General features: G+C 39.3%; 1 pseudogene; it reads left to right on the top strand.

Annotated features, from left to right (window-relative positions):
- On the top strand, positions 1337-24931 carry LOC102177155 (annotated as a pseudogene).

Below are 25938 nucleotides of genomic sequence, written 5' to 3'. Positions count from 1 at the left end.
GTGAGCATTAAATAAAGTAGTCCAGTAAATGGCTGAGTTATTGGCACAGAGAAGGTGCTGCATAAGTCTTACCTGCTGTTATTAGCTGGTCAGTATCAGAACATTCTAGGTAAATGCACAAAGTAGACATCTGATGCTCTGTTGTTATTTTTGGCCAGCTAGTGTCCATTCTTCCTTTCCAAGTCTTAACTTCCTTTTTGAGAAGTTATCCATTTCTGAATGTGTGGTATCTCTGGTGGAACTACCTAGGCGCTTGTCTTCTTGGGCTGGCAGGTAATCCAAGTTAGACTGACTGGAGCCCCAAGCACAGCATCTGGGATATTTGATTCTTGAGTGAAGTGGTGCAAGAAGGGAAAACGCCTTCACGGTGCAGTTCCCAGTCACACAGTGCATGGGGAGCCTGGGGCCACGCTTGGTCAGCAAGGCCAACAGACGTGAGCAGGACACAGCACAGAGGACAGCGAGGACGAGCCAGGACCTGCCGCGCGCCTCTGCATCTGTCCATTACTGCATCTGACAACCTCCCTAGAGGTTCTTCTTTGCTCAGCTTTAACTTGGAACGGTACAGAGAAGGGTGTTCTGAGAAAGAGAGCTCCTAATAAATCAAGTTGACAGCTATACGTTCCAGCGTAGTTCTTAAGGAAATAAATGGAGATGAGATACAAGAACATGTCAGTGCGAGGCCTGGCCCACAGTTGGTGTTTACTAAAAGCTCATTTATTTGTCATCGTGTTGGTAAATCAAGTGACCTATGCTAATATTATTGAGACTTGACATCATTGTTTATGACCATTTTAAACATGTGAAAAGCTGGCACCCTGATGTTAGAGTGAATAGCATTGCTGGTACCCTGTATCTCTTCATATGAACATATTTGCAAACTGTTTATATGAATGCAATGCCTAAATTTGCTTAAATGTCAAAAACAGTAAATACAAGTTGTGTATTTCCTGTGATTAGATTTATTTTCACTAGCCTTGTATCTTTAGCTGTAAGAATAATGATCTTTTTCTCATTTTCCTATCAAATGTGTGATTTGTATTTGTTAGAGTAAGACCTTTTTATTATGCTATGCTTCCTTCATCCTAATTTTTTTCTTTCAGCTTTCCAGCATAGACTTCATTATTTATTAAACTAGTCCAATTTACTGCCTGTGTTCTTCTTGCCTGAACTTTTCTTACAAAGAGAGATAGCTAATTAGCTCTTAGATAAGACTCTCCATAAATGTAATTGTATCTGAAGGGTTCTATTAGGAAACAGAAGGCATGCTTAGCCGGGATTTAGGAGAGAATTTATTGAAGAAGCCATTTACAGAGGTGAAGGTAGGGCTACAGGGATGAAAGAGAAATGTTGGCGCACCCAGGCACCAGCCACGATTGAAAGCTACTATGACTGCCCTGAAGGGATTAGGGAAGGAAATGGCCTGGCAGATGCTGGCACCAAGCCAGAGAAGTTGGCCAACAGGAACTTAGGGATGAAGTGTCCTCCGGAACTTTCTACTGAAGCAAAGCAGGAGTGCAGAAAGTAATGTCCAGCTTTTTCTCCTGTTCACTGATCTCCCGCCAGTGCCTTCCCATTAGCTAAGCCCCCTTAGCAGTGAGGGGACAATGGGGTGTAGGTGGTACAGTCCACAGAGGGTGGCTCCCTTCGGGGGCAGAGGTCTCACACATGTGTAATTATGTGTGTGTAAGCCTTGGGTTTTCTTTGGAAGGAATGATGCTAAAGCTGAAACTCCAGTACTTTGGCCACCTCATGCAAAGAGTTGACTCATTGGAAAAGACTCTGATGCTGGGAGGGATTGGGGGCAGGAGGAGAAGGGGATGACAGAGGATGAGATGGCTGGATGGTATCACGGACTCGATGGACGTGAGTCTGAGTGAGCTCCGGGAGTTGGTGATGGACAGGGAGGCCTGGCGTGCTGCGATTCATGGAGTCGCAAAGAGTCGAACACGACTGAGTGACTGAACTGAACTGAACTGAAGCACAAAGTGGATTCTATGGACACCCTCGGGGCAGTGTCTCAGAAACCCCAGAATAGGGAGCAAGAGGTACTTGGACAGGCTGAGGTGAGGTGCTGTCCCCAACAGGCTGAACAGGAAGCTGGTGGAACTGTCACTATATCTTAGCCAAGATATTTAACCTCCTTCAAACCCTTTTAAAGCCTGAGGAGGAAATAGCAATGCCTGACTTACAGAGTCATTGAAAGGATGAAGTGATGGTACAATGTAGAGTTCTGAGTGTACTGGCTGGCATGTATGAGGCACTTCATAAATGGTTGATGCTTTTACAATGAGACCTGAAAGTCAGCACTGATAACTTTAATTTTCCCCCTTTTATTTATCAAGTTCAGACTATGTTCAAAAATGAAGACCTAACCTAGGACCTGTACACACCCTATACTTGTCAGCATCCCCATCCTTTTGAAACTGCAGAAGAAAGCAGAATACAAGACTGTTACTGCCTTGAAAATTATCACATACTCCTGCTTGATTATATAACCTTTCCTTACTCACCAGGGAGAAGTGCTCCCCCTTTGCCTGGCAAAGTAATAAAGCCACTCTTTCTTTCTTCTCCATTAAAAAAGAAAGAAAGAAAACCTGGAGAATAGAAGGGGAAAAATCTTCCTCTAAATCATACCACCCAGAGAAAATTACTGTGAACACTTTGGTATTATCTGTATTCATGTGTATCAAAACACTATTATAGTTTCTATATTGCCACATCGCCTAATTTTTCATCTTGTGTTCTGTCATGAACATTTTTACAAATAAATATTATTTCACACAATTATGTTTACTGGCTGCATACTATTCTGAGTAATAAACAGAATAATTATCTTAAATGATTACTTATATAGACATGCAATAATTCCCTCCTAACTAGTTCTCTGATTTTGGACTTTTAGGTTATCTCCAATTTTCTTATTTTATAGACTATTCTGAACTCAGTAGTTCACGTAATAAATGTACCTATGTTTGACATTTTTCAGGATAAATTTTAAGTAACTGGGTTGTTCTGTCAGAGAGTATAAAAAAAAACCCAACAATGTTAATTTACTTTGAAATAATTACCTAATGTTAAAATGCCTCTCATATGCAGTGTATCTCACTAGTAACAGCTTGTAAGCTCTAGGAAGACAAGGATTTGGCTCTGTAGTGTTCATAATTGTATCCTAGGTGCGTAGAGCAGTGTAAATGAAAAAAAAATTGCTTTTCAGTGAAGGAAACAAAACAATACTGTGAGTACATACTAGTATGAACCAAGGTCAGTGAGATGATTTTAAAAGATTTCTCCTAACAATACAAAAATATATCAAGAAAAAAAAAAGAACAAGTGTTATTTATTTTTTAAAGGAGACTACAATATCTTAACTACTCCAGAAGAAGGCATCTGGATGAAATGAGGATTTTTTTATAAAGATGGAAAAAATGGAGTGGCTGTTGGGTAGGCAGCCAACAATGTCTGCTGCACAGCTAAAAACATAGCTTTTCTAAGTCTTGAATTATACTGAACATGTTAAGTTTGCAGCAGTGTTCTTGACTGCTGTATTAGAATATAGCAGGAAAATTATTTTTGAAAGAATTAAGATTTGTAGGCTTCTAAACAGTCACACACACACACACACACACACACACGCACACTTCTGGCCCATGAAATTTGTGGAGAGTCCAGCTGGGTGTTTAAGGGGTAGATTCTGGGAAACTTTTGATCTTAAAAAGAGATTCAGAGAAAAAAGGGTCTTTCCTTTTCTCTTCTCTTATGTCTCTAATACTGTATTCACTTCTGAAATGACCCATGGAGGGACTCAGTCTGATGATGAGGCTGATGTGCTGAGAAGGCAAAACAGAAGGATGGAAAGAGTTAGGGTCCTTGGACATAACTTTGGGCTGCTAACTGTACCAGTATTGAATTCATCCTATCTCAAGTCTTCCTATCATATGAAGATCAGTCTTCCTATTGTTTCAGACCATTAAGACAAGGCCTTCTCTTCCCAGAAATGGAAAGCATTCTAATTGTAAAATATATCACAGGTATCATTCCAAATATTTTGGAGTAAGCCATGTGTGCAGTACATTTACAGTCTTTTGATAATTCTTAGAGCATGAGTTTTAATGACAATAGAGGTATATAGCTATATATTTACCATATACAGTATACAATTGGTTATAACATTTATAAAATGCTTATAATATGGCAGGCATTAGCCATAGCTTTGGGAATCCAAGGGAAAGTAAAACAAGGCCCTTTCCCTCTGGGAGGAAAACATGATTATTTCCTAATAATTCTTATTTTTAGCATATGTCTCTAGGAATGAAAAAATGAGCTTTGTTTAATGTAGTTTGCCTCTTTTTTAAAGATCTTTAATGTGATCATAAAGAAATTATGCTATTTTAAAACCCTAAAAGAGAACTAAGAACATATGTGTAAGGCTCAAAGACAAATTCTTATTTATGGGCTTTGCTATATATGTGTGTGTGTGTATTTTCTGAACTTCTGTACACAAATCCTACTTTTGAAAAGTCCAAAGGAAGCATATTGTTTTGGATTCATAGCACATCCCACTAGAGAGGTAAATCTGTATATTAATGTCTTAATAAATTTTTAGCACATATTTTATGAGAAAGGTGAAATATTATAATATTTTTGACAGCTAATCAATAAGGTAGGCATTTAGTTTTACTACTTTCTGGGTTATTAGGCTGCTGAGTGAAAGCAATATAGCTAGTTAAGGGAGGTATCCATTTCATAAAAGGCATGGAGAATATTAATTGGTCTTTAAGATATATGCCATGTCCCTAACTGCCTTCTCTGATTTCCTTAGGTTGACGTTTAAAAAAATTAAGTTCCAAAGTTCCCAGGTACCTTTCTCCTTCCCTTATTGATCTTCCTTTATATCTGTCACTGACTAAGATTTAAACATAACACATAAATCATACATATAAAGTTATAAGGCTAAAAGACTAATATAACAAGGAATAAGATAAACCTGTAAGACCCTGGTTAAAAACCTTTTTATGTGAGAGAGTTGTTTTCCAGCGACTGGTGCTGTATTATGAGTCTAGTCCATGAATTCACACCCCCTTGCATTAGGCCCTGAAGCATGCTATACCAAGAACTGAGTCTTTATTTCATTGCAGCATTTCCATGCCTCCCACCTAGTGGGAAATGTTGGCAACTCCAGGTCACCAATCCAACTAACTCACCAATAATATTTTACAAGGTCTTTCAGGGCCCTGGGGCTTCCCCAGCAGTAAAGAATCCGCCTGCAACCCAGGAGCTTATTCTTTCTGTTTCTAATCATATCACAAATGAGTCTAAGTGGAAGATTCTTCCCTTTCAGGTTGCTTCTGATATGTCCAAGATAGTCTCAGGACTGACTGCAGTCATTGCAATTGGAAGTTCTGTTCAACTGTTCTGAGATAGGTTAGTGGACCCTACCAGGATCCACTGGGTACATACCATATAGAGACCAAGTAGTTTGTGAAAGATAGTTTAGGGGATAAAGAGAGAAGCTGGAGAGCCAGTCCCTGCTCTCACTGGGTGACGTGAAAGCTTCACGTGAGTGCCATTCTGGGTTCATTCCATACGCTTTCCAACCTGCTGTCTGCCCCAGGAAGCTGACCGGTAGGAATTCCATCCTGTGGTTCCTGGCTCCTGGATGGGGTCAGCTACTGGGCTGTCCTGATAAGAAATTAGAGAAAGGGAGGAGAAAGAAGTCAGGGTATGTGTGGCCCTCGTGACTATGAAGACACCTTAAGTTGGCTGCTACAGAAAGTCTCAGCTCCTCCCATGGAGGCTCCCTGTTTACAGCTCTCTCTCCGGTGTCCGCTTCCTCTCTGTTGTTACGGCAGGGACAACATCACTTAGCTAGCCTGGATTCCTAGACAGTCTTGTGGTTTCTCTATATAGTGCCCAGATCCATATAACAAGTTCACTGCAAACTATTCCAGTGTGTGTGTCTGACATCAGTGTAGTGCTGGGATCCTGTTGTCGTAGGCTTGTGAGATATACATGCAGAAATTCATAAAGGGATCAATTGTACAAATGAACCAATGTAATAAAATTCTATAAAAAGGAGCAATTCAAGCTACCATTGGGTGACGGAGGAGTTTTCCTCGAAGAGGGGCCTTTGTACGAGGTGCAGATGGAAATGAAGCATTGATCTTTCTCATAATCATGTTTGAGCATAGGTCTCCACCAGCCGTGTACATTTTGAGAAAAGAGTGGAAGATAAGGCAAGATGTTAAAGATAGTTATCAGTAGCAGCCAGGTACATTTATCAAGTGCCTACTTTAATGTGAGAAATCTGGTGATAAGCATTCCCTTTTTACATGTACAAACTCTTATCTTCACCATTCCATATATTACCTGAAAGATGCTAAAAAACACCTTTTTGCTCCTTCACTATTTTCTATAAATTTGCTCTCTGTTCCGAGGGGATAGAGAATGGAAATAAGTTATAGCCCATTAGTTCTTAAGCAGTCTCACTACTAGGCAAGTGGTGAATTTATCATCTATGCCTCTAATGCTCATTTGCTACAGTTAGAAAATCTGTCTGTGGTTGTCCAGTAGACCAATAATCATGATCACAGATCTATTCAGATATTCATCGGAATGCTTACATAATTCATTTAGTCAGCAAATATGTACTCAGGGCCTACTATGTGCCAGACACTCTTCTGGGCTGCAGGCAGAGAAGAGTGAACAAACAAAACGCTTGCCAACATGAAGCTCACATTTAGGTGGAGCAAGCCTGACAGTAAGCAAAACAAAAAGTCAAATGTATAGAATGTTAGTGCCTTTGAGAAAAATGTTGCAGAGGGGAAGGATAGTACGTGCTGGAGGCTATACTGGGTGATTTTGGACTGAGTAATCACGGAAAGGGTGGTGGATTTGTACTGTGACTCAGCTAGGACTTTTCCTTTCCCTGTATGTTTCTTGTTAATATTCAGAGGGGAGAAATGAAGCAGCTACCATGTTGTTTTTTATGCTTGCAAGGTCCATGAGGTGTTATTGTTTTGCTTGAAGTATTGAATAAATGTGGCAAAATAGAAAAAAATCAGATAGAAAATCTAGACAATGCTCTTGAGGAGTTTTCCTGTCATCAATATTGATTTGTAACCACAGTCAGGGTATACTTAAAACACAACCAATCATTTGGATCTTACGGACACTTTCATTGAAAGATAAATGATATTTTCTTTACTTTTTGTTCATATGTATGCCTCTCCTCCTAGCCAACCAGCTCCCAGAGAGAGGAATATATGTTTTTCTTATCTTCTTTTTCTTACTAAGCATGATGAAAGAAAGAGAAGTTTATTGAATAATAACTATCTTTCATTAAGTGTTTCTTTGAGTTAAATGATTTGTCTATTTCTGTAGAGTTCTTGGGAATATTTAAGAGTTCAAGTAGGCATAGTTTTCATATGATCATAGCAGTCAGAGAATATATCAGTATCTAGAGATTAGGTGAAAAGTCTGTCTATTTAAAAAATAAATGTTTCTAGTCACAGATGGATAGTAACTCTTTAAAAAGTATTTTATGATTTTTTTTAGATCAGAATAAGGGAGCAAAAGCATAGTTAGAGATGAATTCAAAAATTAAAGGAGGAATGCTACTTTGTATATTCTTTAGGAAAGTAAAATTTTAGAATGACTTATTTATATCTTTAAACTATTTTTATCTTGATATAGGATGAAGAAGTGAAGTCGTTCAGTCGTGTCCAACTCTTTGCGACCCCATGGATTGTAGCCTAACGGGGTCCTCCATCCATGGGATTTTCCAGGCAAGAGTACTGGAGTGGGTTGCCATTTCTTTCTCCAGGGTATCTTCCAGACCCAGGGATCGAACCTGGGTCTCCCACATTGTAGGCAGATGCTATACTGTCTAAGCCACCAGGGAAGTCCTGATATAGGATAGGAAATGTGTATAAGTATTACTTGTAGTTCTGACATCTTATTTCCTTAACCCAAGAATTTTAAGAAGTATAAACATAGCTAAATTGTGTTATTAAAAGTCCAAGGTACCTAGAAGAAAGAGTAATTATTAGAGAAGAGATCCAAATAATACAAAGTAAAGACAAAAATTAAAATGAGGGACACATTATTATAGAGCCAAAGAAACACAAATCATGTTGCCTTTATTAACGTAGGTATACCTAACGTGTGTGCTAAGTGCTAAGTCATTTCAGTCATGTCCGACTCTTTGTTACCCTATGGACTGCAGCCCACCAGGCTCCACTGTCCGTGAGATTCTCCAGGCAAGAATACTGGAGTGTATTGCCATGCCCTCCTCCAGGGGATCTTCCCGACCCAGGGATCAGCCTGTGTCTCTTATGTCTCCTACACTGGAAGCCAGGTTCTTTACCGCTAGCACCACCTGGGAAGCCAGTATTTCTTATGAGTACCGCAATGCCATGTACTGAGATTGCTATGGCCTGAACTATGTCGCCCCCAAATTTGTTGAAACCCTAAGTCTTAAAGTGACTGTATTTGGAGACAGGAGCCTTTAACAGATAATTAAGGTTAAATGAGGTCAGAGGGGGGCATTCCTTATCTGATGGGATTGTTATTCTTATAAAAGAAGAAGATATACTGGAGAGCTCTCTACCATGTGAGGATATGTGAAAAGCTGGCTGTCCCCAAGTCAAGAAGAGAGTCCTCACCAGAAACTGAACCCTGCTGGAACCTTCATCTTAGACTTTCAGCTTCTAGAACTGTGAGAAAATAATATTCTATTGCTTAAGCCACCCAGAATCAGTACATTTTTCTGGCAGCCCAAGCAGACTAAGACAGGGGTGGTGGTCTAGTCGCTAAGTCGTGTCTGATTTTTTGTGACCCCATGTACTGTACCCCACCAGGCTCCTCTGTCCATGGGTTTTTCCAGGCAGGAATACTGGAGTGGGTTGCCATTCCCTTCACCACGGGATCTTCCTAACCCAAGAATCGAACCTGGGTCTCCTGAATTGCAGGCAGATTCTTTACCAAGTGAGTCACCAGGGAAGCCTGGGGACAATAGTTAAAAATGGAAAAGATAGTGTACTACTTTTATTAATATATGGAAAAATCCCAGAGCCCTTATGATGGAATACATACATAATGCCAGGTACATTTAGTTTCATTTAGTCTTCAAAACAAATTCTTTGAGAAAGGGATAGTGATTCCCGTATTAGTACAGCTAGTAAGTGGAGAAGTCAAGCTGCATACTTCCTTCATTTGGTATCAAAAGACAGGTTCTTAGCTATTCACTTTATTCATTCTCCAAAAAGTACTTGAGTTTTTCCTATGTGGCAGGAACTAAGTGGATGTAGACATGATTCTGGACCTGTTCCCTACCCTAGGGGGACGAGGAGCTAGGATCTACACCACGATGCTCTCTATATTTGATATTCTAAAAGCCTAGACAGACACGGAGAGGAAAAATCTCTAAGGCTGAGATGGAACATCTGGTGGTAAGATTTGAAGTGAAAGGTGAGAATAGAAATTAGAAGCATTCTCATGAATTCTAGAGCAGTGCTTCTCAAAATATACCAGTCCTATCAATCACCTAGGGATCCTGTCAAAACATAGTTTCTGACTCAGGAGGTACTGGGTGGGGCCTGAAAGTCAGCCTGTGTGACAAGCTGCCAGCCAATACAGAACATTCTGTGGACCACATTGGAAGTATCAAGAGAGAGATGCATTACTGACTGCAGCCCAGAAAGAACCCAGCCACTGTTCTTGCTTGAACACACACATTTAGCTCGCTAATGGGTTAGGAAACAGGGCCACTTTGGTAAGAAAATATGCACTGTTTTACTTAATTATTCCTTATTGAACACTGTATTTTAATTAAATCAGGATATATGGTGCTACATAACCCCAAGGGATCAGTTTGACATAATTTTAAATTTCAAAGCTAATATATTTTTTATTTTTCATTAGAGGCCTGGGTTTTGACTTCTTTACTTGAAATCGCTGCGATATCCCTACGTAGAGGGTATAGAAAGAAATTAAACAAATTCCCTAAACGAACGCATTTTATATTTATATATATACAACGAAGTGTTTTTATATGTTCTAAACAGTTGGCCATGTAATTAACTTTATTTTAGTTATGGAAACTGAAGCTTGCTACCTTTGTTCTTTCTTTCTTTCTCTCTCCCAGGTTTATTGAGGTATAATTGACTACTTCTTCTCTTTTTAACCACCACTTCCAAAGACACATCACATTTGAACTGACCATCAAGAAGACTCTTTTTCTGATCCATGAATAGCTATACTATTTTGGGATAAAATACCACCTTTTACAGCCAGGTTTTCAGAAGACCGTTTCTGTGATGATTTGAGTCTGAGGCGTCCATTCCCCTGTACAATATTCTTTTTTTCATGAATTTAGAGTTTTCTAATTGCTAATGTTTCCATTCAGGAAAGGCCTGGAAAGATATAAACATTTTAAATAACCTTCTAAAATCAGCCCTGAGCCCTTTCATTTACGTTAAATACAGATATGTTATTTAAAATAGTTATAAGAAATAAAAGTCTTTCTTAGTCTTTTTTTGTGACACCCTATTAATCACTTGATATTTATGTGGTGGCTTTCTCCAAGTTTCCGAATATGATCAAACACAGAAATGCTGTCACAATATTCCTATGAGAAATTTAGATGGAAAAGAAGAGAAAATCAACTATTACCTTCTCACCCTGAAAACATGAAAACAAATCTTAAACTGTAAACAGAACAAAACCTTTTGTAGAGGTTAGGGAAATTTGAGTTGAAGTGATAAGAAATTTATCATTTCAGGGAAGAGAATTACACAGGAAACAGCGGCGATTAGACAGGAAGCAACTGCAGGTTATCCTAGGATGTGGCCACCCACGAGTGCAGGATTTTCCTTCCTTTTTGGTCTTACTGTCACTCCCCTAGAACTAATGGTTAGCACCATTACGTGCATACTTTTGCTCTAACTCTGAAATGACTGCTTACCTCTTCCACCCTGCCCTCACCTCCTAGTCCATCTCTTCTCCTGCCACAGACTTCAAGATAGGTCACAGAAGGCTAGAGCCACAACTGCAGACCCACCCCATCTTCTAATGCAGCTAAAACCCCTCCAATCCCTCTTTGGCTACCCCTTAGGTAATGCCATTTGCTGTAATTAACCCCCAATTTCCAGTAGCTTAAAACTATACAGATTTTTCAAACATACTCAGAACTACAGAAAGTAGTAAAATGAGCTTCCATAACTATATAAGTTAGTGTTCAGAAATTTTCATTTTTTTGGCCAGTCTTGTTTTAATCTATCCCCACAACTCTTGGTTACTTTTGTTATATTATATTATTTATACACACTTTTAATTTAGAATGGATGACCAACAAGGATCTAATGTGTAGCGCAGGAAGCTCTGATCAATATTCTGTGATAACCTAACTGGGAAAAGAATTTGAAAAAGAATAGGTATGTGGACACGTATTTTTGACAACGAAGGTCCATATAGTTATGTATGGATGTGAGAGGTGGATTATGAAGAAGGCTGAGTGCTGAAGAACTGGTAACTTTGAACTGTGGTGCTGGAGAAGACTCTTGAGGGTTCCTTGGACAGCAAGGAGATGAAATCAGTCGATCCTAAAGGAAATCAGTCCTGAATATTCCTTCGAGGACTGGTGCTGAAGCTGAAACTCCAATAATTTGGCCACCTGATGTGAAGGGCTGACTCACTGGAAAGGACCCTGATGCTGGGAAGATAGAAGTCAAAAGAAGAAGAGGGTGGCAGAGGCTGAGATGGTTAGAGAGCATCACCCACTCAATGCACATGACTCTGAGCAAACTCGGGGAGATAGTGAAGGACAGGGAAGCCTGGCGTGCTGTAGTTCATGGGATTGCAAAGAGTCAAACATGATTTAGGACTGAGCAGCAGCAACAACAACTGAACCACTTAACTGTACACTTGAAACTAACACAATATTATAAATCAACTATGGTTCAATATAGTCCATCCTAAAGGAAATCAGTCCTGAATATTCATCAGAAGGACTGATGCTGAAGCTAAAACTCCAATACTTTGGCCACCTGATGCGAAGAAATGACTCATTTGAAAAGACCCTGATGCTGGGAAAGGCTGAAGGTGGGAGGAGAAGGGGCTGACACAGGATGAGATGGTTGGATGGCATCACCAACTCGATGGACATGAGTTTGAGTAAACTCCAGGAGTTGGTAATGGACAGGGAGGCCTGGTATGCTGCAGTCTATGGGGTCACAAAGAGTCAGACACAACTGAGCAACTGAACTGAACTGAACTGAATAGTTCAATTTAAAAAGTAAAAAAAAAAAAAAAAAGATACCATAGCATTTCAATTGTAAATACTTTAGCATATAACTAGAAGAAATAAGGGCATATATACACCCACCCTCAATACCATTGTCCTACGGAATATGCCTAACAATAATTCTTTAATATCACCTAAACACTCAATCCTTGAAATTTTCACAACTATGAAAAAAGTCTTTTTGTAATTGATACATCAAAATCATTATCATTTAGCCGTTAACATCTCTTGGTGGTGGTTTAGTCACTAAGTTGTGTCTGACTGCTGCGACCCCATGACTGTAGCTTGCCAGGCTCCTTTGTCCATGGGAGTGGGTTGCTGTTTCCTTCTCCAGGGATCTTCCCAACCCAGGAGTCAAACCCCAGTCTCCTGCATTGCAGGCAGATTCTTTACTGACTGAGCTAACATCTCTTAAATCTCTTAATCTGTAACTGTCCCCCTACATTATATATTAACTGAAGAAATCAAATCTTGTTCTTTAGATTGTCCTACATTCTAGAATTGACTAATTGTTTCCTTCTTGTGTTGTTTAATGTGTTCCTCTACCCATTCTTGGAGAAGGGCATGGCAACCCACTCCAATATTCTTGCCTGGAGAATCCTATGGACAGAGGAGCCTGGTGGGCTACAGTCCATGGGGTTGCAAAGAGTCAGACACGACTGAAGTGGCTTAGCATGCATGAACCCATTCCTTCAGTTCAGTTCTGTTCAGTCCCTCAGTTGTGTCTGACCCTTTCCAACCCTACGGACTGCAGTACACAGCCTCCCTGTCCATCACCAACTCCTGGAGTTTACTCAAACTCATGTCCATTGAGTTGGTGATGCCATCCAACCATCTCATCCTCTGTCATCCCGTTCTCCTCCCACCTTCAATCTCCTCCCACATCAGGGTCTTTTCCAATGAGTCAGTTCTTTGCATCAGGCGGCCAAAGTATTGGAGTTTCAGCTTCAGCATCAGTCCTGATGAATATTCAGGACTGATTTCCTTTAGGATGGACTGGTTGGATCTCCTTGCAGTCCAAGAGACTCTCAAGAGTCTTCTCCAACACCACAGTTCAAAAGCATCAATTCTTCAGTGCTCAGCTTTCTTTATAGTCCAACTCTTATACCCATACATGACTACTAGAAAAACCATAGCTTTGACTAGACAGACCTTTGTTGGCAAAGCAATCTTTGCTTTTTAATAAGCTGTCTAGGTTGGTCATAACTTTTCTTCTAAGGAGCAAGCGTCTTTTAATTTCATGGCTGCAGTCACCATCTGCAGTGATTTTGGAGCCCCCCAAAAGAAAGTCTGTCACTGTTTCCACTGTTTCCCCATCTATTTGCCATGAAGTGATGGGACCAGATGCCATGATCTTCATTTTCTGAATGTTGAGTTTTAAGCCAACTTTTTCACTTTCCTCTTTCACTTTCATCAAGAGGCTCTTTGGTTCTTTGCTTTCTGCCATAAGAGTGGTGTCATCTGCCTATCTGAGGTTATTGATATTTCTCCCAGCAATCTTAATTCCAGCTTGTGCGTCATCCAGCCCAGCGTTTCTCATGAGTACTCTGCATAGAAGTTAAATAAGCAGGGTGACAATATATAGCCTTGATGTACTCCTTTCTTGATTTGGAACCAGTCTATTGTTCCATGTCCAGCTCTAACTGTTGCTTCCTGACCTGCATATAGGTTTCTCAAGAGGCAGGTCAAATGGTCTGGTATTCCCATCTCTTTCAGAATTTTCCACAGTTTGTTGTGGTCCACACAGTCAAAGGCATTGGCATAGTCAATGAAGCAGAAGTAGATGTTTTTCTGAAACTCTCTTGCTTTTTTGATGATCCAGTGGATGTTGGCAATTTGATCTCTGGTTCCTCTACCTTTTCTAAATCCAGCTTGAACATCTGAAAATTCATGGTTCATGTACTGTTGGTGCCTGACTTGGAGAATTTTGAGCATTACTTTACTATCGTGTGAGATGAGTACAATTGTGTGGTAGTTTGAGCATTCTTTGGCATTGCCTTCCTTTGGGATTGGAATGAAAACTGACCTTTTTCAGTCCTGTGGCCACTGCTGACCTCTTCCTAATTTTTTATATATTAGTAGTTAGACCTACATGTTTGATTCAATTCTGGATTGGTTTTACAGGAGAAGAGGCTAGAATACTTGAGAGGATTGCTTCCCGTTTGTGGTAGCTGACCACCAAGTTGGCCCCTGTTGCCCCTCACTGTCTTGTATTCATGTCCTCGTATCGTCAGTTCTCTCCCGAACTGAATAGAACTGACTTGTAAACCAACGGTACATACAGAAATGATACTATGTGATAAAAAGCTTTGTAGATTTTTCCTCTCTTTCTCTTGGATCACTCAATCTGGGTGCAGCTAGATGTTCGGGCAGATTCACACACTCCAGTGGCCCTAGGGAGAAGGCCACATGATGGATTGAGGCCTCTTGCCAATAGTCAGGTGAGTGAACCATTATGTAAGTGGATCCTCCAGCCTCAGGCAGGAACTCAAATGGTTGTCACCTTAGCTGACGTCTAGACTGCAACCTCAAGATTCCTTGAGCTAGAACTGCCCAGCTAAACCACTGTTGAATTTGTGAGCAGAGAAACCATGTGAAAGTATAAATATTTGTTTTAAGCCACTAAGCTTTGGAATGATATGTTACACAGTAATAGAAGAAAAAGATCACTAGTGTATCACAAACTGTTTTCTGGAAATACTTTTAATGATGCTAAGATTGATCAATGGTTTCAGGTGTTGTCAGCCTGACCTATCCATTATACAGTTTTCCATGACCATTTCACCTACTGTTGTTACTAGCCATTGATGTTTACTGACTACATTTATTGTTTTATTGGGGATTGTATATAATTTCTTCTGTTTTTATTGAGATTCTTAAAAACTTGGAAATTTTATGTAAGCTAAATTGAGAGCCATTTTAAAAGTTTTATGTTGGTTTTATGTCTCCTTCATTGATTGGCCTAAATGAATTAAAAATTAGTGTTATCAAACCAAAACACTGAAATTTAAAATGACAATGTGGTTAAGGAGAGGGGATCTTTATGATGCTACATAAACTAAATGATGTTAAATAACTAATCTGTTCTGTTTTTCAAGGATGCAACCGCCTGCTTTGGTGTTAAGCAGTAAATGAGATACGAGATTCAGAGAAAACATTGCTCACTGTAGTAGCCAGTGAGTGCTGATATTTACTGGATGAATAGTCTAACATGACTACCAGCGTTTTCTGTTCCATTCAGCTTTAAAGAGTCTCCTGGGCTAAGTGTTTTGCAAAGTAGCAAACATTACTGCCTGTGTAGTTTTTATTGTAATCATTTAAACACGATTTTATGTAATCACTTCTGGTCTATAAAATAGTGCAATTCCCAAAGCTATAAGGTCATCTAAAATTATAGCTAAAATTATATACAATAACTGTCCACAATTTCAGAAATTATTCCCAGCAAGCTCTAGTTATGAGAATGGATTTCCCTCACTCTTTAAAAAGATCACCTGTCACATATTATATTTTCTAAATAAATAAATCTATTATAATGTTTTATTTCTTAGGATTGGGACTATTTAAATGTCAGTGTTTTGCTTTTAATGGTTTTCAACCACTTCTTCAGGGAAAGCTTTTCTATATGGTAAGATTTTATTTCACATTTTGTGAAAACACACTCTTTTGGGGACAGGAGTCACATTTTAAATGTTCATCTTAGAAGTATGTATTCTTTACTCACATTAGCTTTGATCAGTTACCACCGTCATTAGCTTACTTTTAGGATTTGCCCTTCATTCAGTTAAGTTCTGTTTCCCAAACATTTACTGAATATTTTCTAGAGGCAAAGCTTTATGCTTATAAGATATAAGTTGGTAGAGTTACAAGTGCAAAAGAGTGAAGATACAGTGCCCAGTGTTCATTCAAAATGGTCAGTCATCAAAATGATATCTTCCATGGTCTGGAGAGTCAAAATTGGTGGGAAAATTGCAAATTTTAATTTAAAAATTATGAGAAAATTTAGGAGGAAAGGTTATTATTTCTCAATTGCTTCACAGAGGAAATAATTATGAATAAGCCTCGGAAAAGGAAAAGTTAGATAGCAAAGAATGAAGAGGTGAAGGGGATATTCCAGGTAGTAGAAATTTAGAAGATCAAGGTATAGAGGTAAGCAATCCAGATTAGCTGATTGGTGAGGCTGGAGCAAAGTTTGTGTGGAGAATTCTTGTGGGAGATAAAGTTGGAAAGAACATAAACTGACTTAAAGAGAACCACAATCAGCATCTCACTAGGTATCGAAGTGTTGGGCTTGATATTTTACATGTTTGTATATGCTTACACAACTAAGTGATTCTGCTTATCTTAAAAAAATATAAACAATACTCATAATGTCTCTTACTAACATGTCACACCAGTACTATCATAGTGGACACAAGGCTGCTCAATGTACGCTTACACCCTATCTAGTATCTTCTTTGGGAAACCACTTCCTTCTGCCCAACATTATTTGTATAGAAAGGACCATTTCTACTTCTCCTATTCCGTTATATTCTGGGAGATAACCACAGGATGAAGCCAAAACATGTAAGAGGACAGAACTGATATTTGGAGATGAACTGAGCTTATAGAACATTGCGTTTAGTCCTTGGAGCAAGTTATTCCTGAAGCTAGAATAGTCCTTGAGCCTGCAGATGAATGAGCCAACAAATTATTTTTAATTATGTTTGAGTTGGATTTTCCATCATTTGCAATGGCAATAGTCCTATGTGTCCTTATTATCAATAACTTGCTCCTGAAGCTATTTTGATGGGTAACAGAGACCAGTCACTCTGTCACCCAGTGAATTTTACATCTTTGTATGATTATAAGCTTCCTCAACCCTTCTTGGAATGTTTTCATTCACTTTGTTGATGAAGCTGAGTTTCTAATTTCCTTTCTGTTTTATCCATCTTTTCAGTGGACATTGTGTCAATTCTCCTCTTTTACTGAAACTTCAATTAGAACACAAGATGGTCAACTAAGACAGCTCATTGAGTGATAAGTTCATGTTTGCCCCCCTATTTGAGCAATATTATAAAATTCAAAAGCTGTGTTTATAGTTTTAACAAATAGCACCATGTGACACATTATATTGCACCTGCCACCTCTTCAGATTCCTAGCCAAAGTTTTGGGGGTATCACAAAAATTGAAAGGTGTGAGTCAAAGGCTACTTGGTTCTTTGTTTCCTAATGTTGTCCATGGTTCCATTGAATCTGTCTTTGGACTGGTAGGCCACAGAGTTGTTCTGGGATCTAAAATGGCACTCACTGTTTTCACTCAGGAGAAGAGGAGTTCCTTTAAATCATACACATACTGTGGGTTTTAAAAACATCAGATGATCCTCAACAAACAAGGAGGAACGAAGGGAAATTATTTTTCAACCAACTGTTACTTTACTTTGGACATTTTGGGGGAAGATTTACTATGAAATTTACTTTTGAAACAGTTAAGTGATCTCATCTTTGTCTGAAAAACTTATCTGGTGCTGTAATGATCGGTGTGTGTGTGTGCATGCCAAGTTGCTTCAGTCGTGTTTGACTCTCTGCGACCCTATGGACTGTAGCCCGCCAGGCTCCTCTGTCCATGGGATTCTCCAGGCAAGAATACTGGAGTGGGTTGTCATTTCCTTCTCCAGGGGACCTTCCAAACCCAGGGACTGAACCCTTGTCTCTTATGTCTCCTGAATTGGTAGGCAGGTTCTTTATCTCTAACGCCACCCGGGAAGCCATAATGATCAGTAAAGAGTATTAAACAAGCTGATTAAAACAGCTTTATTGTAAAACCTAATCACTATAATTATCTCCAGGATAACTATTTTCACTACCACTAATTTAAAAGAGCATTTATGGACCCAGTGTAAAATGATACTTAAACATAGAAAATTAAATCTATAAAGCATCTTCAAATAGGTTAAAAAAAAAGGCCTAGGCATTCATAGAAATGTTTAATAGCTTACTTTGGTTGCTCTCTTATGTACTATTAACCATTAAAATAGTCATCATTTAAAAGAAATGATATGTTTAGATTTAAATATGTTGACCTTGAAGTAATACTTCAAGTAAGACTTTTTTGGAGAAAAAAGAGATGTGGCCAGCAGTGTCACCACTGAGAGTGGTGACAGGGAGAAGGGCACACTCGATTTGGCACAAGAACGCTTGAGATTCCCGAGAGGGCAGAATCAGGGAGCAGCAAAGAAATAAGTGATGGAGTCCAAAGGAGAAAATAGCAGATGAAATTTTGTCAGTGGAGGTGTTTGAGAATTTTCACAGCATGTAATGCCAGGGCCAGGTAATTGAACATTTTGGATCACTTGGAAAGATTATTTAATTACTCTAGCCTTAATTTTCTTATTCCAATTATCTTTCACTGAGGAACAAACCAGCTCCAAAAGTAGCAGTTTAAAACAATAATTTATTTTGCTCACAAATATGCAACTTAAGGAGGGGGTCTGTATTAGTTTTCTATGACTGCTGTAACAAATTACCACAAATTTAGGGGCTTAAAACAACACAAATATACTATCTCACAGTTCTGAAGGTTAGAAATGCAACAGTTCACCACTAAGCTAAAATCAAGTGTTGCAAGGTTATACACCCTCCTGGAATCCCTAGGAGGGAATTGGTTTGTCTTTTTTAGCTTCTAGAGGGTATCTGCCTTCCTTGGTTCATGGATCCTTCCTCCATCTTCAAAGCCAGCAACAGCAAGTCAAGTCATTCTTCCACTGAATCACTGTGACCTTCTCCTGCTTCTCTCTTTCAAGGATCCTTGTGATTGCATTGGACCTACCCTAGATAATCCAGAATGAATCTCTACTTAAGGTTAGCTGATAAGCAATCTGAATTCCATCTGCAACCTTGATTCCCCTTTGCCATGTAAGACTACCTGCTCACAAGTTCTGAAATTCAGGAAGTAAATCCTGTTCCATCATTTTGCCTAGTACAGGTGCAATGGAGATGATGGCTCATCTCTGCTCCAGACAGCATTAGTTGGGCTGGTTGGACTGGGTCTGGAAGATCTGCTTCCTGACACTTCACTCATGAGTAAACATGAGCTGGCAGGTTGGTGCTGACTTTCTACAGGGAGCTCAGTTCCTCTCCATGAGGGCGTCTCTGTGGAGCTACACTGGCTTCCTCACAATAATGATGTCTGGCTTTTAAGGACTATCATTCCAAAGGACAGGAAATAGAAACTGCTGTCTCTTAAGACTTGGACCTGGAAATCGACAGTGTCAATTTCATCTTATTTAGTTGGTCCAAGTAGTCAGAGTGTCCATCTAGATTCAAGGGGAAGGGGCAGAGACCCCCAAGTCTCAGTGACTGAAACATCAAAGAATATGACAACTTTAATTCTCCATATTCCTCACTGGGAAAATGGGGATAATCTTTACTTACAGTATCGCTGTAAGAATAAGAAATGGGGCATGTAAGTCGGCTAAGGACATTCCTACTATATGTCTAACAATGAATGAAAAGGAAGACTCTCAATGTCTGTTGAATATTTGGATATGTATGAATAGATAAACGATGACACCCCACTCCAGTACTCTTGGCTGGAAAATCCCATGGACAGAGGAGCCTGGTAGGCTGCAGTCCATGGGGTCGCTAAGAGTCAGACATGACTGAACAACTTCACTTTCACTTTTCACTTTCATGCACTGGAGAAGGAAACGGCAACCCGCTCCAGTGTCCTTGCCTGGAGAATCCCAGGGATGGGGGAGCCTGATGGGCTGCCATCTATGGGGTCGCACAGAGTCAGACATGACAGAAGCGACTTAGCAGTAGTGGCATCAGTGCTTAATATTTGGAGGTAGGAAAAGAGTGTTAAAAGATCACTTTCCTTCTCCCCAGAAAATGTATATGTGCACTTATGTACACTCTTTGGTTGACTATTTCAAGGGGTTTGCAGACTAGTTAAAGAGCCTTAGCACTAACACACACAGTAACAGGAGACTGAAATACTGCGGGGCAGTTGTGCATCTGCTGTGGGGCGTACTTGGGTTTATTTCCTTTTTAGATCTGGGGTCAGGGAGAGTTTTCATATCTGCTTCCAAGATAGCCTGCTTTGCTTTTTTTGTAAAATCGGAGATATGGGGAAAAGATGTTCCACTAACACTATTAAATGTGCTTCGTCTGTTGTTTCATTTTCTCCGCTCAAATAAAGGAAATGCTGTTAGATAACGATCATCTTTAAGAAAAGAAGGGACTGAATGTTTTCATTTTCCTTAAAGCTTTTAATCTCTCATTATACTTTTTCCTTTTTTACTTTGGTTCAGTGTATATATGAGTAATTATACTTTTATGTAACTAATCATTAATTGTTTCAGTGGCATTTTTAAATTTTAACTAAAAGCTTTATTTTTCCCTAATGATCAAAGTCATAGATACCCCTGAGAATGTAAACAATTCTCATAAAATAAAAGGGGAAAATTTTTATAACATGGAAGGATAACCATTACTAATAGTCTAGAAGATGTCCTTCCAGACTTATTACCATGTTTATATACACATAAAACAAAAATAGACCAGCATTGTAGATACTATACAGCTGTTTTCTTTCTTCCCTAAATATATTAGGCACATCTTTCTATGCTAATGCTTGTTTATCTAAGCGCTTATTTAATCTTTTTTTACTGAGGTATAGTTGATGTATAATTATGGCATAAGTTCAGGTATATAATATAGTGATTCATAATTTTAAAGGTTATGCTCCATTTATGATCATTTTAAGATATTGCCTGTATCCCCTGTGCTGTACAATACATCCTTGTAGTTTATTTATTTTATACGTAGTAATTTCTCCCTCTTAATTGCCAATTCCGGTCTTGCCTCTCTCTTCTTTTTCCCCCACTGGTAACCACTCGTTTGTTCTCTATAACTGTGAATATGTTTCTTTTTGTTTTACTGGCTTGTTTTATTTTTTAGATTCAACATATAAATGACCTCACATAGTATTTGTCACTGTCTGACTTATCTCACTAAGCATAATACCCTCCAAGTCTATGCATGTTGCTACAAATGGCAAAATTTCACTCCATTTTATGGCTGAGTAGTATTCCATTAGCTATATATATCACATCTTCTTTATCTATTCATCTGTTGATGGACACTTAGGTTACTTCTGTCTCTTGGCAACTGTAAACAATGCTGCCATGGACATTGGTGTACATGTATCTTTTCAAATGAATGTCTTCATTTTCTTTGGATATATACGCAGAAGTGGAATTTTTGAATCATGCAATAGTTCAATTTTTAGTTTATGGAGGAATCCCACTTCCACAGTGGTTGCATCAATTTATATTCCCAGAAACGACGTAGAAAGGTTCCCTTTAGTCCACATTCTCACCAATATTTTCATTTGTTGTCTTTTTCATGATAGGCATTCTGGCAGGTGGTTTTGATTTGCATTTCTTTTATGATTAAAGATTCTGAGCATCTTTTCTTGTAAGCCTTCTTTGGAAAAATGTCAATTCAGGTCTTCTGACCATTTTTAAACTAGGTTTTTGTTTCTTTGATGTAGGGCTATATGAGCTGTTTATGTATTTTGGAAATTAACCCGTTGGCAGTCTCATCATTTGCAAATGTTTTTCCCATTCAGTTCTCCCTCACATATTTAAGTGGTTGGATGATATTCTGTTATGTGAACGTATCAGAATCTGTTTTACCAAAAAATAAAACCCTTAATTAGAAGATTTGGGCAGGAGGGGGCTGTGATATATTACTGAACACATTTATAAGAGAGATTATTTTTTGTCTCTTCTTCCCTCTCCTCCTCTCCAGCTTATCCTCACGCTAGCTTCACGGGAAGACTTCACTAGGAAATGTGCCTTCATGATTGCCCCTTGTCATTTGTTTTCATGCTGCCACAGTCTGCAGGGGTTTTCTGCTGAAAAAGCTCTGAGACTTTAGAGACCTGGGATCGAATATAAATCCAATACTCAGTGTATAACTCTGGGCAATTTCTATAATTTTCTGGATTCCTTTATATGCAAAGGAGGTAAGTGCATTAGATGGTCTCTGAGGCTCTGAGTCATCTCTACTTGAGTTTCTTGAAACTACCACGTATTAAGCACTGCACAGACTTTCCAGATTGCCTTCATACTAATTCCAAAAGGTAGATAATGGAATCCGTTTTTCACAGAGTTGAGGGAGACAGAATGTGAGAACCTGAAGGTAAGAAGAGAGTCTGGCATTATTATCTGAGAGAGCAAAAGAGTTGGAGAACCTGAGCTCTTAGAAGCAGCTTTACCTACATTGAAACCCTGGAGTTCGTGAGTACTTACCAATTTATAGTCCAGTTTCAAAATATTCTCTCAGTTCTGCTCACCCAAACTATGTGGGTAGGTTAAAAAAGGTATTTTTATTCTCATTTTCAAAAGTGATAAACAGAGAAGTGATTTGTGCAAGATTATAGAAAGAGGAAGTGGTCTTAGAATTAATTGCTGGTGAGAAAATCACAAAGCCAGGCTTTCAGATCTAATTATGGTGATCATTTGCATAATCCATATTTCATTACTTCCTGACCCAGGGACTGAACTGAAGTTTCCTGCTCTTCAGAATGATTCTTTCTGTCTGAGCCATCAGGGAAGCAGACTGCATTACTTAAACTGACTATGCTAATTCCCCAGTTACTATAGAAAAAAGGACCCTGAGTGGCTGAGGGGCGGGGCAGGAGCATGATTGACATCTTTGCCTCATTATGCCCTAGCCCCACCCGAACACTGTGAGGGTCACCAACACCAGGAAGATCTGGACTTCAGAACACGTTATTGACCACTTACGGAAAACTGTTATAACAGCTGCAATGCAGAAATATCCAAACGCTATGAACCCAAGTGTGGTTGGAGTTGATATATTGGACAGACACATAGATCCCTCTGGAAAGCTGCATACCACAGACTTCTCAGCACAGAGTAGGGACTGTCTTCCACTGTGAAATCAATTATTGGCTTCAGTTCAGTAACTCAGTCCTGTCTGACTCTTTGCGACCCCATGAATCGCAGCATGCCAGGTCTCCCTGTCCGTCACCAACTCCCGGAGTTCACTCAGACTCACGTCCATTGAGTCAGTGATGCCATCCAGCCATCTCATCCTCTGTCATCCCCTTCTCCTCCTGCCCTCAATCCCTCCCAGCATCAGAGTCTTTTCCAATGACTCAACTCTTCGCATGAGGTGGCCGAAGTACTGGAGTTTCAGCTTTAGCATCATTCCTTCCAAAGAAATCCCAGGGCTGATCTCCTTCAGAATGGACTGGTTGGATCTCCTTGCAGTCCAAGGGACTCTCAAGAGTCTTCTCCAACACCACAGTTCAAAAGCATCAATTCTTCGGCGCTCAGCCTTCTTCACAGTCCAACTCTCACATCCATATATGACTAATGGAAAAACCATAGCCTTGACTAGACAGACCTTTATTGGCTAAGTAATGTCTCTGCTTTTGTTTTTTGTTTTGTTTTGTTTTAAATAATTTTAGAATCTTTAATTCTTACATGCATTCCCAAACATGAACCCCCCCCTCCCACCTCCCTCCCCATAACATCTTGTCTCTGCTTTTGAATATGCTATCTAGGTTGGTCATAACTTTTCTTCCAAGGAGTAAGCGTCTTTTCATTTCATGGCTGCAGTCACCATCTGCAGTGATTTTGGAGGCCCCCAAAATAAAGTCTGACACTGTTTCCACTGTTTCCCCATCTATTTCCCATGAAGTGATGGGACTGGATGCCATGATCTTCGTTTTCTGAATGTTGAGCTTTAAGCCAACTTTTTCACTCTCCTCTTTCACTTTCATCAAGAGGCTTTTTAGTTCCTCTTCACTTTCTGCCATAAGGGTGGTGTCATCTGCATATCTGAGGTTATTGATATTTCTCCCAGCAATCTTGATGCTAGCTTGTGTTTCTTCCAGCCCAGCATTTCTCATGATATAGAAGTTACTATGCAGAAGTACTCTGCATAGAAGTTAAATAAGTAGGGTAACAATATACAGCCTTGATGTACTCCTTTTCCTATTTGGAACCAGTCTGTTGTTCCATGTCCAGTTGTAACTGTTGCTTCCTGACCTGTGTACAGATTTCTCAAGAGGCAGGTCAGGTGGTCTGGTATTCCCATCTCTTTCAGAATTTTCCACAGTTTATTGTGATCCACACAGTCAAAAGCTTTGGCATAGTCAATAAAGCAGAAATAGATGTTTTTCTGGAACTCTCTTGCTTTTTCCATGATCTGCAGATGTTGGCAATTTGATCTCTTAGGAAGAACCTAAACATATGTGTAAGAATATTCTGTAGTGGGTTTCGTAGAGACAACCATGGAATTTAAATATGAATGCTTCATTTACAAATATGGTTTCAGTAGACAAGACACTTATATAGAAACCACATCCTCAAGACCCAGAGAGCACTATTTTGACTCAAGAAGCCATAATTACGGTGAAAGAAGTCGGTCTGGGCAATTGCCTCGAAGGGTTGATGGCAAGGACCATATTGTCAAATGCTAATAAAGGCTGAGAAGCCATGGCTTAGGTATAAATTAAATGCTGAAATGGAGGAATTGACGGCTTTGGCAAGAAGAAGCAAATGGACACCAATGGGAACAGCAGTATTTGTGAAGAAGTGGTAATGAAAGTTGATATACAACATGCAGTTCCCCAGGTCTCTACAATCAGCATTATATTTATTTGTTATTTAAAACATACAACTCTATGTTAGGTAGGATTCTTTTTTTAATAAGCTGAAGAAAAGGTCTATGACTTGATCAAAACAAAGAGGTACAGAGTTTCTAAATAAAAGGGACCAGCTGAAATTAGTGTTGTCTGAAATTAAGACGCTTGCTCCTCTGAAGAAAACTATGACAAACTTAGACAGCATATTAAAAAGAAAAGACATTATTTTGCTGCAAAAGTCCATATAGTTAAAGCTATGGTTTTTCCAGTAGTCATGTACGGATGTGAGAGTTAGACCACAAAGAAAGCTGAGCACTGAAGAAGTGATGCTTTTGAACTGTGGTGTTGGAGAAGGCTCTTGAGAATCCCTTGGACTGCAAGGAGATCAAACCAGTCCATCCTAAAGGAAATCAGTCCTGAATATTCATTGGAAGGACTGATGCTGAAGCTCCAATACTTTGGCCACCTGATGCAAAGAACTGACTCATTGGAAAAGACCCTGATGCTGGACAAGATTGAAGGCAGGAGGAGAAGGGGATGACAGAGGATGAGATGGTTGGATGGCATCACTGACCCAATGGAGATGAGTTTGAGCAAGCTTTGGGAGTTAGTGAAGGATAGAGGAGCCTGGCATGTTGCAGTCCATAGGGTTGCAAAGAGTTAGACATGACTGAGCAACTGAACTGAACTGAACTGAATTGACTGGTTTCGAGGATTTCAGTATTAATGTGAAAATTCATCAATTGTTGAAAAATATACTTGGAAATTGATATTGGCTGATTAAACCTCCTTAAGGTAGAATCTTAAAGCTTTTCATGCATTGGAACTCTACATGGCTTTGTACCAATGTCAGAACCAAGCAGATCCACCTCTACATACACACCACTGCCCTGCTGCAGTAAATGTAGAGAACTTACAAGCAGGAACTCACTTTTAAGGAGAAATTGTATTTTAAAAAGACATT

Source organism: Capra hircus, chromosome 7 (genome assembly GCF_001704415.2).
Source record: "Capra hircus breed San Clemente chromosome 7, ASM170441v1, whole genome shotgun sequence".
Taxonomy (NCBI): Eukaryota; Metazoa; Chordata; class Mammalia; order Artiodactyla; family Bovidae; genus Capra; species Capra hircus.
This window is presented reverse-complemented; position numbering and strand designations above follow the sequence as displayed.